This window comes from Equus caballus, chromosome 19 (genome assembly GCF_041296265.1).
Source record: "Equus caballus isolate H_3958 breed thoroughbred chromosome 19, TB-T2T, whole genome shotgun sequence".
Lineage (NCBI taxonomy): Eukaryota > Metazoa > Chordata > Mammalia > Perissodactyla > Equidae > Equus > Equus caballus.
The window spans coordinates 35,085,892-35,103,247 of record NC_091702.1 but is presented as its reverse complement, the minus strand read 5'-3'; the positions used below and the strand labels follow the sequence as shown (position 1 = coordinate 35,103,247).

Genomic DNA, 17,356 nt, shown 5'->3' with positions numbered 1-17,356 from the left:
CAGTCCTCAGCATGAGGGCCCTGTGGAGGTGATGTGGGGCAGTGAACAATGGCAGAGTGGAGCACTGGCCAAGACTCATCAACCTGAGCTTCAGGTCCTTCATCTGAGACTCTTTAAGTGACGTCCAGGTTGTTCTTAGAATACACTTGCAGTACCAACCAAACAGTGCTTCTCAGACCTCAGGAACCACTGGCTCTGGGAGGATAGGTTCCTACCTTGGGCTGCTCATGTTTTGGAAGTGATGAAATGTACAGAGGGAGCGTTCACACATGAGATCATGAAATGGGGGAGGGGGCTCGCTGCATCATCAGAAAACCAAGAAATTCAACTTCTGCAGCTACCCACACAGCTACACACATGACTCAAAGACAGCTGAGGAAGAACTAGAGAAGAATGGAAAGCAGCATTTGAGAAGTGCCCACTATATGGTGGCCAGTTTACCTGAAATATCTCACTTAATCTTTACTACAACACTATGGGATAGATAGTAACAACCCCATTTGAGAAAATGAAGAAACTGAGGCTTAGCAAGATTCCAGGGCTTCTCTGAAGTCCATGGCTAATCAATGCTAGAGCCAGCATTCCAACCCAGGTCTTTCTGACTCTCAAAGTTCATGGTCTTTGCACTAGAGGACAGGCATCTGTGACAAGGGACAGTGAAAAGTCAGTGTTGACCAAACAGGACTCAGAAATCAGAGCCCTAGAGAGACAAGTCAATCTGCCTGACAATCACAGAAAACGGCCCTCACCGTCAGCGCTGCACCAGCCATCACCCGTGTGCACTCCTCTACCCTCAGGTAGCTAGTTCACGGTACTTAGGTTTACAAGAGCCAGTATAATCCCATGAGATAAGTGGAACAAATTTTACTAGCTCCATTTATAGCTGAAGAAACTGAGGAAAACTTCAGGAAATGTATATAATTTTCAAAGTTGCACAAGTGATTTAGAAATGGTGGAGTTGGCGCTTCACTTTTATGTGTATGAGTGAAAGAAGACAGGAGTTGGGACCTGCTTCACGTCTCATGAGCTGAGGCTCAGAAGGGTCTGGTGTTCAGCTTCCTGCCAGCATCTACTCTTCAAGGTTGAGTTTCTCAGGAAACAAGTGCTACCCCAAACAGCCAGGTACAACCACAGTCCTGCAACCTTCAGACAGCCTCAGCCTTCTGGGCCTGTGCCCTGTCATGGTCTCAGGGCGCTCATTTGAAACCTCACATCAGGTTTCAACCAGGGTTCCCAGGTCTCTTGACACCACCCTCTGTTGAGGCTTCAAGTCCTACCAGCTCACTGGAGCTTCTGATCATAGACACTTAGAGCTTTAAGACCCTTTCTCATCTCTCAAGCTGCTCTAAAGAGACAGGGACTGAAGGAGTTTCATGTAAGCAGCCCAACTGAGGGAAAGAAGTAGCAAATTTTTCTCCCCAAATTCTTCGGGAAAACACACAAAGTTTTGAATTTTCCAGTCACATCCCAGTCTGACTTCTTAAGCCTCCAAGCCTTTGCACTGTTGCGATCTCTCCTCTCATCCATGTGCCCGGCAACCAAACAGCATCACCTTTCTGCTTCTGGCCTCCCGTGAAGCCCACCTCCCCTTCAGCACTATTCTTGCTCCCTGCTGCTCCCATCTAGCGTTTAGTAAAGCTGGCTTTTCATGCTGACTCCTGCTGGAGGGGAACTCCTCCTGGCTCATTTCTGAAATTCCAGCGCCTAGCACAGTGTCTGGGCCAGAGTGGGTACTCAATGAAGGATTATTGAATTGATGGCACTGTATCAATGAATCCTTACAACCCCATGAGGCTTCTAGAAGAATGAAGTAACAACTCACATTATCACCTACAGAGAGCAAGCCAACACTGAACCAAGAGAAAGAAAATCTCAGTCAAAGGAAGGCCTCTGCCCTGGTCTACCCATCGCTACATGCCCAGCACCAAATGCAGGGCTTGGCACATAGCAGGCACCCAAAAAAGCAGGACTGAGTTACAGAATAACTTCAAATCTTATATTTGTAGTTTAAAGAAACAGGCAAATCACCTACCTCCACCACTCACTGAATTAGGACTAAAAAACACATGAAGAAAACAGCAAAGCTGTAGCTAGACACCGAGACCCTGTGACTTTTACCAGCACACTCCTCCACACCACACGCATTTTTCATCCCTTTGTTGCCTCCATAGAGCTCACGCCTCCAGGTGTTCCTTACCTGCTTCTGGCTAATCCCCCTGGGGCTGCAGGCTCTCCAGGTCCTCAGGAACCAGCACTCTTCTCCATGGGAGGGATGTTTGCTTTATTGGGTCTGGAGGCCAAGGCTCACTTTCCTCAGGATAATCAAAAAACATCTGCAAAAAACAAAAAAAGAGAGAGAAAAAGAGGGGAGGTAAGAGGTGTTTTCCAGCAGGGACAGCGTTAAAGATTAACAGGATGGATAGATACTTCCGCTAGTCTCCCCGTGGGCCCTGGCATGGGCTGCGGCTCAGTCCAGGAAGCGCCAAGGGCTGGGAGAAAGAGGTGTAGTGCTCTGGGTCCACAAACAGCACAAGGAACCTGGAAATAGACTGAGACTAGAAAAGAACACGCTAGAGAGAGAAAGCAGGCACCAGAGACCAATCTGGGAAGAAAGGATGGTTGAGTCACCGGTTTGGGGAGAGAGAATTTGGTTCATTCCAAAACAAACTTTAAACAGATTTTTAAAAATTATCTATTATCAAAGAATATTTAATGATATGTGAAAGTTCAATCAGTATAAGGTTAACTGAAAAAAATAGGTTATAAAACTGTATATAATATACTATCCAAATCCAGAAAAAATACTTTTTTAAAAATTTTATTGATGTCATATTGGTTTACAGCATTGTGTAATTTCAGGTATACATTATTATATTTCAGTTTCTGTATAGACTGCATCATGCTCACCACCAACAGTCTAGTTTTCATCCATCACCATACATATGTGTCCCTTTACCCCTTTTGCCCACCCTCCAACCCCCTTCCCCTCTGGTAACCACTAATCTGTTCTCTTTATCCATGTGTTTGTTTATCTTCCACATATGAGTGAAATCATATGGTGTTTGTCTTTCTCTGTCTGGCTTATTTCACTTAACATAATACCCTCAAGTCCATCCATGCTGTTGCAAATGGAACGATTTTGTCTTATTTATGGCTGAGTAGTATTCCATTGTATCTATATACCACATCTTCTTTATCCACTCATCCATCGATGGGCATTTGGGTGGCTTCCATGTCTTGGCTATTGGGAATAATGCTGCAATGAACATAGGGGCGCATAAATCTCTTTGAATTGTTGATTTCAAGTTCTTTGGATAACTACCCAGTAGTGGGATACCTGGATTGTATGGAATTTCTATTTTTAATTTTTTGAGAAATCTCCATACTGTTTTGCATACTGGCGGCACCAGTTTTCATTCCCACCAGCAGTATATGATGGTTCTCTTTTCTCTGCATCCTCTTCAACATTTATTATTTTTTGTCTTGTTACTTATAGCCATTCTGACAGGTGTACTGTCAGACATTTTAGTTTTGATTTGCGTTTTCTTGTGATTAGTGATGTTGAACATATTTTCATGTGTCTGTTGGCCATCTGTATATCTTTGGAAAAATGCCTGTTCATATCCTCTGTCCATTTTTTGATCGGGTTGTTCATTTATTTGTTGTTGAGTTGTATGGGTTCTTTATATATTTTGGAAATTAACTCCTTGTTGGATATATGATTTCCAAATATTTTCTCTAAGTCAGTGGGTTGTCTTTTCATATTGTTTGTGGTTTCCTTTGGCTTGTAGAAGCTTTTTAGTCTGATGTAGAAAAAAATACATTTTTAAAAACGTACAAGTGAGAACGAGAAAGAATTTAAAAAGAAATACACTCGATGGTAGAATAATGTGTTTTCATTTTTCATAATTTTTTGTATATTCCAAAATTTCTAAAATGTACATGCATTACTCAGAGTTAGAAAAATATTATAAAAATATAACTTTACAAAGCTACAAATAGAATTCTATATTTGTCGGCTCTTCTTTCTGATGGAATGTAGAAAAATAACAAAGGAAAAGTTTAATAGAGTCAGTTGCATGAAAATTAAACAACTTCTGTACAATGAAAAATACTGTATTAAAAGGTATGGAAAGGGTTAATACAGTAAAAGCCTCCCAAAATAAACAGGCAATCAACATGAATGGACAAATCACAAAATAGAAATTACAATTAACAAGCATATGAAATTATGAATAATCTTGAGAGAAACCCAAAAGAGGTAACTGGAATATTAAGATACTAAATTTATACAATTTACATTAGCCAGCAGTTTTCAAAATGGTAATACTTCATTGCTGGACAGACTATAATAAAATTGGTATATTTCAAGGGTATAATATTTCTTATTATGTTAGAAATTAAATTGACCTATTTGGAAAGTAATCAGGCCATAGAATTAAGAGCTAATGACTATTAATCAAGTTATTGTACTTCCAGGAAATAAAACTGAATAAATAATTCAAAGGGAAAAAAGATTCGATGTTTCCATTTCCCCACACGTGAAATGCTTCCCTACCTTACACAGTTGTGGTAAGGATTGAAAGAGGACTAATGGGATAAAAAATGAGTTTCATAAAACAATGTGTACCTGAAAAAAGAAAAATAGTTTTCAATTTCAAAATTATTTATAATGGTGACAAATCTAAGGTTAACAACTAAGCTTCCAGCAATAGGGAAATAGTTAAACTATGGGACATTCACCAGATAGAATATATATATATATAGTTTGTATGAATTTAAGTAGCAATAGGGAAGAAAATGCTTAAAATATTATACCAAAAAAAGTGAAACAGAAAATGTTATCTGTGCATAGATCATTGTGACTAATAGTTATGCATGTCCAAATACCTAGGAAAAAAATGTACACGGTTGAGACCTCAAAACTGATGTTTCCTGATGAGCAAACTGATAAGAGATGAATTCTCACCCTTCAGTTTGACTTCCTTTATTATTCTTCATATGTTAGTTGAGTAATTAAGGCAAAATTGTTGGGGACAGTATTGAAAATACATTTCAACCTCGTGTATCCACTTGACACACAATATTGGGCTGGCCTCGAAGCCTGTCCTAGGAGATGCAGCATTAACAGAACTAAGAGGAGGCCATAATGGCCAGAAACTGGCTTCATCCCATGAATTAGGAAGAAATCCTCCAATACAGACCCAAGGTTCAGGTTGGGGGAATCCCAGCTTTTCACGACTGGGAGGCTGGCAGGCAGGCAGGCTCTGGGCCTGACTGACAGGACAAAAGTGAGAAGTGCCATCTGTACTTTGTCAAAAAATGCAGAGCTCGCCTTCTCAATTCAGAGAAGAACTGGCTCCCTGGCAGCCTCCTGGTAGAGTCAGAAAATGTCTCTGATAGCCGTCCCTCTTTTCATGTCCTGTAAGTTCCCCTGGTGGCAGGAGAGTTTGTAGTTATGCATGCATTCATATTATTATTTGATTACCATCTGTCTCCTGCTGAAAACCTAAACTCCATACGTGGGCACTTTGTCAGCCTTCTTCACTACTATCTTCAGTGCCTAGATAGGTGTTCAGCACGTAGTAGGCGCTCTATTTGTTGAATGAATGAATGAGGAGGAGGGTTGCCAGCTTTGAAGAGGTCTATGCTGACCTTAGGCATCATAGATGGAAAAGGGTCTTTCTCAGCATCCTCACAGGGAACAATGTGGACAGTCACCTAACCTTTGGATGATGCCTCTTGCCTGTGAATGCTGGTTCGCTGCTATCCACCCAAGGGATGAGCTGCTAGGGCAGGAGACTCTTGTTTGGGTCCAGTGCACATACATCAGAGGAATGCAGCAAACCCAGATCTTCCTCCCTCACATCAACTGCATCTGCCTGGAATAACTTGCCCTCTAAGAAGAGAAAAATCACTCCCACTCTTGCTTTCCGAACATCAACCAGTTTAAACAAAAGTGGTACAAGTGTCGATCTGGATCTATTGTAGGTGGTGAGGGCCTTCCAAAAACAGTCATTGCAGGGCCGGCCCATTGGCACAGTGGTTAAGTTCACATGCTCTGCTTCAGCAGCCTAGGGTTCGCCAGTTCAGATCCCAGGTGCGGATCTATGCACTGCTTATCAAGCCATGCTGTGGCAGGCATCGCACATATAGAGTGGAGGAAGATGGGCATGGATGTTAGCTCAGGGCCAATCTTCCTCAGCAAAAAAAGAGGAGGATTGGTGGTGGATGTTAGCTCAGGGCTAATCTTCCTCAAAAAAAGAAAAAAACAAAAGAAGTCATTGCTGCTCAGGAGATAACAGCAGTGGTGATCTGCAACCAGCTGCAGAAGTGATAACAGAATTCTCAACTCTCTGGGTGAGAAACTTCAGCCATCACGACAATAAAAGCTACCATTTATTTAGTACTAGCTAATTGCTAAGCACTTACTATAGTTTAGGGGTTAAGAGAAGAGCTCTGGAATTAGACTGATCTGGGCAAGAGTCCAAACTCTGCCTCTCCCCAGTGACAGGACCATGAGCAATTTCCTCAACCCACTAAGACTCAGCCTCTTCATCTGTAAAATGGGAATAATAACAGAGCCTATCTGAGAGTAGTATTGTTTAAATAATCAAGTAAGATAACATACCCAAAGGGATTGCAATAGGGCCTACGACAAATATTATCCACATCACTTCATTTACTCTTCACCAGCCCCTACTCTGTGGATACCACTCCTATCACCATTTTACAAACAGGAAAGATGAGAATTTGCCCAGAGTAACTCAGTTGTGGCACTTCAAATGTCCCATGCTCTTTCTTGCCTGTGTAGCCCTGCATGTAAAGTTCCTACTGCATGAAATATCCTTTCCAACCCTGCTCACACAGGGCCACACCCACTCAGCCTCCCCCACCAGCTCAAGTACCCCTGGTCTCTAAAGCCTTTCTTGACCCCACACAGATCGACACGACTCCATAGTGCCTGTTCCGGCTCTCATCAGACTGCATGACATTCATCTGTTTGCAGGTCTGTCCCAACCAACCTGAGAGTCCCTTTAAGTTTCATGATCCCTTGCATCTAGCCAAGCTCTGGGTACTAACTGACAGTCAAGAGCTCAGTCATGTTTGAATGAAAGAATAAAGCTAGCTCTGACATCCCCCTCCCCACTCCCCGTGTTCTTCAACTGTTAGAATCACCCCTACTCACCCATCACCTTCAATTGCTAGAATCCCTTTTGCAGCACTGTCATTGCAGAAGTTCATTTTGTCTGCGAGACACACTCAGTGACAGGAAATCCACCACCTCGCTAGGTCACGCACAGCAGTATGAGCAGCTCTGCTTCTTAGAAAGGTCTTAAAATGAAGAGAAGTCAACCTCCCCGTAAAAATAAACCCAGTGGTTTAGGTTCTGCTCTGTGGAGCCACAAAGACTCAGAATGAGAACCACTAAGATGTCTTGAGCCTATAATCAGGGCTGTGATTCATTGACTCCTTTCGTCTTCATAGCAACCCTGTGTAGACTAGTACCTAATACCCTCCTTGTTGCTGTCATCTTCTCCTCCACCCAGAACATTCTTCTTCATTCCTTGAATAGTTTAGCTCCTGGCTCACTATAATTCTCTTCAACACTATTTTGTCATAACTCTTGGTGATATTAACATCCATCTACAGAACCATTCTGGTCCCCTGGTCTCTCAGTTCTTTGATCTCCTCTACTCCAATGATTGTGACCACAGCCACTCACTCCCAAGGTCCTATCTCTGATTTTGTCATTTCCAAAAAATATACCCCCTCCGTAGTCTTGATTTCAGGCATCCCCTCTCTAATCACCACTCCTATCTTTGCAGCTTAATCCAATTCGTACCCAACTCCAACAATCTTCTGTGGTTGAGCCTATCACATACTCACTGTCTCTCACTTCTTTCATTTCCTCACTTCCCTTTCTACCCAGCTTAAATTCCATGGGCAATCGTTAAATTGACCTCTCTCATTACACTTGGTTGGATAGACCACAAGCCTGGTTAAATCCAACTCTCTGCCTTACTCCACACCTGTAAGCATGCAGTAGAACATGGCTAGAGAAAAATCACACAACGATGCTTACTGATTTCACTTCAAGTTCATGATCACTAACTGCAAGTATCTCCTTAATGCTTCCCAACAATCATATGCTACTTTTCCAGTCAATTCATCTGCCACTCTCCTAGAGGACTATCTGACTTCCTCTCCATGAGAACCCCCCTCATCCTCACCCTTCCCTGATGAACTTGCTACTTATTCACAGAAAAAAAGGAAGCTACCAGAATAGAACTTCCGCACACATGCCACCTACCACAGCTACCCACCGTACCTCCATTTACACCCAAATGATCTCTTGTTCCTGTGGATGAATTGGCTACATCCAACACTTGGAATATCCAACATTTGTCCCCTGGATCCCACGCACTCTTATCCACTTAAGGACATTCATCTAGAAAATCTCTCCTTTTTCTTCTGTATCAATAGGTATCCCTCTCTCAAAGATCATGCCCATCAGCATACAGACACGCTAGTAGTTCCCCTACCTTAAAAAAAACTTTCTTGATTGAGGCAACCCCCACTTGACCCTGATCGGTCTTAGCATCACTAATAGCAGGACACCTAGACAGTGTGTGCCTTCTGATGTGAGGCAATATGAAGCACACAGTACACCTTATGAAAAATTCTTGCCCAAAATGTTTAACCTGTGTGTGATCAAGCCTTTATATGCAATTTCAGTTTTTAGGAAATACAGGAATAAGAAGATCAGGTTAAATGACACCATATAGAAGTTACCAGATAAATCCAGAAAGCAGGCCATTCTACAGGACAAGTGAACTAGTTTAATCAACAAGTCAATGGGCATGAAAAACAAATGGCTTAAAAGACATCACAATCATATCCGATATGTAGACCTTGCTTGAATCTTGGTTTGAAGAAAACATCATTGGAGACAAATGGAGATATCTGAATACAGATTGGGTTTTATGTGATATTAAGAAGTCATTGTTAACTTTGTTAGGTATAATAATAGTATTATTCTGATTATATATGCAGTTATGTTTAAAAAAAAAGTCCTATGCATGTGAAGTAGTTACAGATGAAATCTACTTTAAAATACGTTAGCCAAAAAATAGATAAAGCAAATATGAAAAGACGCAATGTCATTTTTTCAAATATATTCATATTAAGCTATGTAAGGAACAAGACAGATTCGCAGATGCTCCTTAGACAATATTGTTTGGGAGTGGGGAGAGCATGGAAGAGCTGGAGAAAAGTTACAGTAGACAATCGTTTCTGTTTTACTGAAGGAATTAACTGAAAACGATATATGACTTTACAAAAGTCACATATTTAACCATTGCATGAATTCTAAATAAACTGCATGTCCCTGTCCCTCCTGCAAAACCTCCTGACCTCATTTCACCTTCCAGCTCCTGCTTTTCCTTCCTTGACCGTAAAACTCCTTGAAAGAACTGTCTATAGTCACTGTTTCCAATGTCCCTCTTCCCATTCTCACTTGAACCTACTCCATCAGGCCTGCCTCCCCCATCTCTGTGAAATGGCTCTTGTCTATGTCACCAAAGACCTCCTTGTCCTCCAAGTTGCCAATCAAATGGTCAGTACGCAGTCTTCATCTTCTTCAGCCCTTCAGCAGGATTTTACGCAGTGGGTCACTTCCTCCTCCTGGCTTCCACCACCTGGTTTTCCTCCACCTTACTGGTCACTCCTTCTCAGTAGTCTCCGTTGCTGGTGCCACCCTATCTCCCCACCTCTATATACTGAAGTGCCCCTAGGTTCTGTACCTTGTTCTGTCTACACTCACTCTCTATTGGTTGTGAGCACCTTGTGGTCTGTTCCTCCCTACCCAGCCTGGAGTCTGCCCTCAACATATCTTTGTTGAAGTGCACTAAAATCAGTTCAGAAAGCAGGTTCTCTCAGTGAATTTCTATGGAAAGGAAGTCCTCAATAATTTACAAACAAACCAACCAACATAGGGTGGGATGGAAGTGTATAGAACAAAACACTGCACTCACTTCACTATTCACCCTGTCATCTGTTATCTACAGAAGGGAGGCAGAATTGCAGGGAGCAATGATGATCAGACTTAGAGCACATCAGAATTATTACAATTACTTGTTAAAATGCAGATTCTTGAATTCTACCTCAATCATTCCAATCCTAGTAGTCTGGATTGGGGCTCAGAAATCTGCATTTAGCAAGCACCATAAGTAATTTTGATGCAAGTGGCCCCATCTATATACCATGCCTGAGAAACAGTTAGCTTAGGACACTACCACTCAAGTTGATGAGGATTATTTTAGGCTGGTTACTTTTAAAACTGCAGATGAGAAGGGGGCTGGTTACTTTTAATAAAAGCAACTCTGAGGAGTGGAGTTTGCTTGCCCTTTGTTGGGAAACATTTACATTTGAAAGGGAAATCTCCATCCGTAAAGATGCCTCACTCTCTGTGTCAGGAAGAAGGGGGATGACCTTATCTCTAGAAACTCTTAATCAATGCCAAAGGCAAGAACTTAAGTTGTTTACTGTCTGGCAACCTCACGTAACTGAGCTCCCCCCTCAACATCCTCCTTTGTCTTTAGCTGAAGATAACATTTAAGAGGTGACTTCTGCCATTTACTCAATCGGTTTGATTCTTATCTAAAAGTTATAGGACCCCCCAATAACCAGAACCTACAGGCACTGATATCATTTTAACAACTCTTTTTACATATTCTTTCCTTTGTCTTGTAAAGAGATAACTCACATACCTATGCCTTAAATTTAGCCTTACTCTCCACCCATGTTCACAGCAGCAGTGGTGGCAGCGGCAGCTCTTCCTGCCCATGGGTCCTGTCCCCCTGCTATTCCACACTACTCTCTAAATAAAAGAGGACTACTGCCAGACCTTGAGAGTCCAAGAAATCTTTCTTTCGACTCCTCGGCTCACCGACCCCGCATCAAAGTGAGATTTGCAGACAAGTGTTGGTCTGAGGAAGCTTTATCGAGGTTCAGGAGGAGAAAAGTAGAGAAATTTAGTGTAAGCAACAGTTACAGTAATTTGAAAGAGTAATTTTATGCCTGTGGAATCTAATAACTTGTAAAATGGGGCTTGTATTTTGAATGTCCTTTTTTTCATTTCATTATTCTAATAATCTATTTTTATTGTATTTTAAAAGCTATTGATGTGTGAGAGGTTGGAAAAAAGCCTGATTTCACCACCAATTGTTCAAGAAACCCTGGCTTTGGAGAAAAAGTTCAGGGTGTGTCATCACAAAAGCCCAGATTCAAATCCTGGCTTTTCTATCAGTGATATGATGTTAGGCCAGTTGGTCAACTTCTGTGAGCTCTGTGTCTTCATCTGTAAAGTATGGATAATAATATTTTTAACATTTGCCTCCACAGGGGTGTGGTGACAATTTAATGATAAACTTTATCACTTTGTTTTGGCTAATAATTATTGAGCTTTTACCATGTGCTAGGTACTTTATACAGGGTAAAGCTCCCGTAATTCAGTAAAGTTCATTTAATTCCCAGAGCAACAATAGTGCCAGAGGCAAGTCCGGCTACCAGCCACCTCCTACAGTCCCAGGTGGAGCTGGTTCAGGCTGCTGTCTGACTCAGCATCCCAGCTCCTAGACTCTGAGCTCTATCAGTGGGCGCCAGCATAGGTCAAAATGTTAATAGTTACGTCAAAACATTTCTGACAAGTTATGATTTGCTTAAAAGGGCAGCAAAAATCAGAAACGTGATAAGCAACAGGAAACCAACTTGTAGTTGATGAACGTAAGAAGCAAGTGATAGAAAGCCATGCTAGATTTAAGCTCCCAAAAAGCTGCTGCATTTGCAAGTGTTTACCCGAGGACAAGCCCAGCTGACAGCCTGATGGTGGGGAGGGGGAATCCTGCCCAAATCAAAGCCCTGAAGATAAAGGGACTTTCATTCCTGCCTGCCCCAACTATTCCAGTCCAGGCTGCAAAAAGGGTCTCTTAACAGAGATTAGATCTTTTCCCAGCTAGACAGGCACTGATGGAGAAGATTATGAAGTCCTCGGAAACGCCTGAGTACATTTCCCTGAGGTTTTCTAAAAGCATGGAGAACAGGATGGGGGTGGGGGGGTGCAGCGCTGAGGCTCTACCACAGACAGGGCAGCTGCTCTGTGGTCCCTGACCAGAGCCAGCTGCTCTGAACTCAGGATTCACGGAGCCATGGCAAGGGAAATCACAGGCCATCTGCCACTGTCTTCAACCTTGCACCTTCAGTGGATACATATTTGTAGAAATATTTGCCTTCCTATTTGATGGGCACCTGGCAGAAGGTAGGCACTTCACACCCCATCAGCTCCCTTTCTGTACAATGCCCACTCCCAGTACAAGCAGTAGAAGCCCCAGCCGGCATCTCCCCCAATCTTACCACACTAAAGACCACTCTGCACGCCACTCCATCAGTCAGGGGTGAGCAGAGGAGGAAGGAGCAAAAAGGGCTTCTAAGGAGGGTTGAATAAACACTGCACCCCTCCCAAACAACAGGCACGCCCCTCTTTCCTCCACACTGCAACCCCAACAGAGAATTAGAGAGAAAAGCAATAGCCCTCTCTCTTCCTCAGGAAGAGGAACTATCTCACCTCCTCCTAATCTTTGAAAAAGAGCACTCTGCTTCGCAGCCCGGGGTTCGCCGGTTTGGATCCCGGGTGTGGACATATGCACAGCTCATCAAGCCATGCTGTGGCAGGTGTCCCACATATAAAGTAGAGGAAGATGGGCATGGATGTTAGCTCAGGGCAAGTCTTCCTCAGCAAAAAGAGGAGGATCGGCAGCAGATGTTAGCCCACGGCTCATCTTCCTTAAAAAAATAAATAAAAATAAAAAAGAATCAAGTATTTACTATGGAAGTTTTTACACATACGGAAAGGTATAGGAATAACATAATGAACCTCCACGTTTTCATAACCCAGCTTCAAAGATTATCAACATTTGCCTACCTCGTTTTATCTATCCCTCACCCCCTTTTTTCTCCAGGAGTAATTTAAAGCAAAGGCCAGACTTCCCATCAGGTCCCCCGACTAACTCTTCTCAACTGGGGTCCCAGAAGAAAATTAAGCCCTAAGGTCCTAAAACATCAATTTATGGAATAAATTAACCTAGCTCCTTGGCATCTGGAATGGTATTAGCTGGGGACCATCCTTGGCAGGGCTGAGAACAGAAACCCTCAAATCATTTTCTATGGAGCTTAAATCTCTATAATACACCCCCCCCACACACACACACACACACACAAACACAAATATTGAGTTCTGCCAGAGAATATATGAGAATATATATATACACGACCACAATGCCATTATCACCAAGCCACTTTCAAATTTCTGCCAATTCTCTCAAAAAAGTCTTTTATGTTCAATCCCTTGGAGGCTCAGGGAGGTTATAGGATTCACCCACAAGCACCCCACTGTTAAGAGGCAGAGCCAGGATCTCAACTCAGATTTGACTCAAGGCCAACAGGCCAAGAAAACCTAAATGCAGCCCCCCAGTGCTGACGAGACGAGGGCTAAGACTGAGATGAGGAAGACCCTCAGACAAGGCCCAGTCTGGAAAAGAAGGGCTAGTTTCATGAGAACCCAGCTTTGGAGTCAGATGAATCTAGATTTAGATCCCAGTTTCATTACTCATCACTGTGTGATCTTAGGCAAATGACATGAGTGCGCCGGACTTCAGTTTCCTCATCTGTAAAACGTGTGCAAAACCACCTACCTCACAGGATTGCTGTAAAGGTTGGATGTAAGGAGCGTGCAGTGCCTGGCACATGGCGGGGACTTTTATATGGTGACTTGTAAACCTGCACCTGGCAGGAGGGAAGGAGGGACAGGAGGATGGGGCCTGGCTGTGGGTGGAGGAAGTCTTCATTTCTGAGAGTGGGAGATGACCTTTCCGGGAGTGTCACAAGTCAATATTTGTCTTTGGTTAAACATGAGACCTTGAAGTTCGTCTCAACAAAACCAGTATCTGCCGCTTTCAGTGTTAACTATTTCAAACACTGCTCCACGGCAAAGAGAGCCTGAATTTGGGACCCTCACGTGACTCAGAAACGAAAGGGTGTTACTGGGAAGGCTGAACTCACAGCAAAGCCTGAAACCAGTGCACAGATGCGAGGTGCCCCAGCTCTCCAGCCAGATCACTGTGTGTCCTGGGAAGTCAATTCTCCTCTGTGAGCCTCTGTGTCCTCACAGTAAAAAGGGCTTAATAGTCCTTACTTCACAGGGGTGTGGTGAAGCACAAGGAAATAATCCATGAGAAGGAGCTTGAAAGCTATGCAGATGAAACATTTGTTATTTTAAATTTCTCCAAGACAGTGGTATGACTTCATCACCCCTATAAAGCCATAGGAAATAGAGCTTGTGGATGAAGTACCCTCCCATTTGAAAGAGGAAAAGGAAACACTTTGACAAACTTTTACTTAAGACACTAAAGGTTTCTTCTACTAGTGTCATTGTCATTCAATAATGAATTGAGCCTGTATAAGAATCATTTCTCTATGATCATCAAGATGAAAACACAAAATCGTTGAATTCTCTCAGAGCTTATACACACTCCTGACAGCCTTCTGCAGATGCTCAGGGAGAAGTGCTGCCCTCAGAGGGTTCACACCCTGAGAGAAGGAAGTCAGTAGACCCAAATTCTCACAATAAAGCCTGCTGACTTTTCTCTGGATTTTCCCTCAACTGAGAAAACAGGCCACACTCACTCCACCTCCCAGCACCACTCTGAGGTCTCCTGCAACTGGAAGGTGCCCAGAGAAGAAAACAGGAGATCAGTGAAGTGGTCCCAGAGCGAAACCAGGGCAGGCTGATAGCACTGAGACCTGGGGACCCAATCTTGATTTCAGGAGAATAATTCTCTGCCCATTCAGCTGCAGTAAATAGGGAAAAAAATACTGTGGTCTCTGTCTTGGTAGGGAAAAACAGGTTATTCAGAGCCACAGCTTCCTTTTCTGTTTCAGCTGTTGTTAGCCTTCTGGAAGGGGGGTGTGTGTGTAGCAAGAACATGTCCAACTTAGGGGTTCTGGGCCTGGGCACAGAGGAAGGGAGGAAGATGGGGGGCCGAGGGAGGGGCCATGAGTTGAGGCAGAGGCCTCAGCTTGGCTGAGCTGCCCTGGAAAGATCATGTTTAGGTCTGAGTTCTGCTCCAAAGATTAAGGTGAGACACTGCCAAACAAAACCACCTGAAGTTCACCCCGGTCCTCTGAGCCAAGCACGGCAAGGTGCATTTCCACTGAATTAGATAGTAGAAGATAAAAACGACGACAAACACACACATGGCAACAGAGGTTGGATTGGTGGTTACCACAGGGGAAGGGGGGAGGGGGGAGGGTAAAAGGGGTGATTAGGCTCACATGAGTGGTGATAGACTACAATTAGTTTTTGGGTGGTGAGCACGATGTAATCTACACAGAATTCTAAATATATTATGATGTGCATCTGAAAGCTATATAACATTATAATCCAATGTTACTGCAATAAAAAATAAAAATTAAAAAAAATAGATAAATACTATTAGCAGTCAGAATCCATTCCCCCAAGATCACCCAATTCCCCAAGATGCATTTCCTGGCTTATGATAGCTGCCTCCATGGCCCAGCAGTGACTGAAAGACTGCCCAACAGGGGGTCTCATGAAGGATGACGGTAAGGAGGCAGCCACCCAAACATGAGCAGCAATTCCTGCAGGGGGCCTTCCCTGTGCAGGGGATGAGGCCGGTGGGACCCAGCTCTGCGCTCCTTGATGCCTCTACGCAGGACAGCAGCTTTTATATCCTAAGCCTCAGGTTACCAAGGACAACAAAGGCTACAGTCTTCACTGACCACTGTGCCACTGACCACTTCATTGACCACTGTGCACCAGGATTTTTTCCCATAAATCTCTCTTACTTCACACTCATGGAGGCCAGTAGGACTGCTCTGTTTCATCAATGAAAACATCTGAGGCTCAGAGAAGTTAAGGTTGCACAAAGTCAGGAGTAAGTGGCAGAGCCAGGATTTGAACCCAGGGCTCCCCGTGTCTGCGTTTGCCTCTCATCTTCAAAATGGAGAATGGAGAGGGGACAATCAATGTCTTTTCTTCTACTCTTCTCCCCTACTTTCTTCCTAAAAGGTGGGGGACCAATTCAATGGCAGGCTGGGGATTCAATGTCACTTGGAAATCAAAGAAAAAAACATTAAAATAACAAGATACTACCTTCCCCCTGGATCAAATTAATAGAGGATAAAAATATACATGATATAGAGCTGACAAGGGCACTGTGATATACCTCTTGAGCAAAAATAACGTGGAACATCTCTTCAGAAGGGTAATTTGGCAAAATGTATCAAAACGTTAAAAATGCCCATTCTCTTTTAACTCAGTAATTACATTTCTAAAAAGGAAATAATCAGAGAAGCTGTCAAAGACTGCAGTTCTATCTCAGCCCACGTATAACCTGAAACAACCTCAATTCACAATAGAGGAGCAGTCAAATGTCATGGAATGTCCACAGGGTGGGATATGATTAAACAATTAAAAATCACATTTATGAAGATTTCTTAAAGTTTTTTCATTGCATACATATAGAATTGCATACATATAGAAAACTATAGAAAGTAGTACAATGAACCATCATGTGCCCATTACTCAGCATCAACAATCATCAACTTATGGCCAATTTTGTTTCATCAATACCCATCCAGCCCCCTATCTTGAGTATTTCAAGCAAATTCCAGACATCATATCAATGCATCCATAAATATGTCACTATGTATCTCTAAAAGGTGCTCTTTTCAAAAATGTAACCAAAATATCATTTTTTAAAAATCAAAATTTTTTTAAATAATTAAGATTTCTTAACAAAATAGGAAAGTTTTCATAATATGTGATGATAAAAATATTAGAAAACTATATACGGTATAATCTTTGTTGAAAGAAACAGAGGGAGGGAAGAAAGAAAGAAATGCTTACTCACAGAGAAAAAGGACTTGAAGTAAATATATCCAAAATATTGCCAGTAGTCTGTAGTTACCCCTGTGTCATGGAATTAAATTATTTTCATTTATTTTTGTATTTTTATGTGTGTTTTCACTAATGAGGAACCTACTGTGTTTGATATTTATCATTTCTCTTGCTCTTTTGTTATTCCTCATGTTCAAAGTTTCCCTCTGGTATCATTTCCTTGAAGCTTGAAAAACTTCCTCCGGAATTCCTTTAAGAGCAGGTCTGGTGGAAACAAAGTCTCTTGGTTTTCTTTCATCTGAGAATATGTTTCTTTTGCCTTCCCTCCTGAATGATATCTTTTCTGGATACAAAATTCTAGGTTGACAATTCTTTTCC

The 17,356-nt window shown here is 42.5% G+C and overlaps 1 protein-coding gene across 31 annotated transcripts in view; it reads right to left on the bottom strand.

The window, feature by feature from the left end:
- The window catches only part of ST6GAL1 (ST6 beta-galactoside alpha-2,6-sialyltransferase 1), a 113,361-nt gene that overhangs the window by 24,763 nt on the left and 71,242 nt on the right, over positions 1 to 17,356 (bottom strand). For 20 of the 31 annotated variants that reach the window (XR_011429116.1, XR_011429118.1, XR_011429125.1 and 17 more), the window contains one exon: positions 2,198 to 2,333. The exons of 4 other annotated variants lie outside the window; for them this stretch is intronic. The gene's annotated coding sequence lies outside the window, so the exon portion shown is untranslated. Of the gene's footprint in view, positions 1 to 2,197; positions 2,334 to 7,189; positions 7,441 to 12,414; positions 12,844 to 13,751; positions 13,845 to 17,356 lie in introns of those variants that run through there. 7 more of the 31 variants (XR_011429123.1, XM_014732798.3, XR_011429126.1 and 4 more) reach the window with 6 other exon arrangements.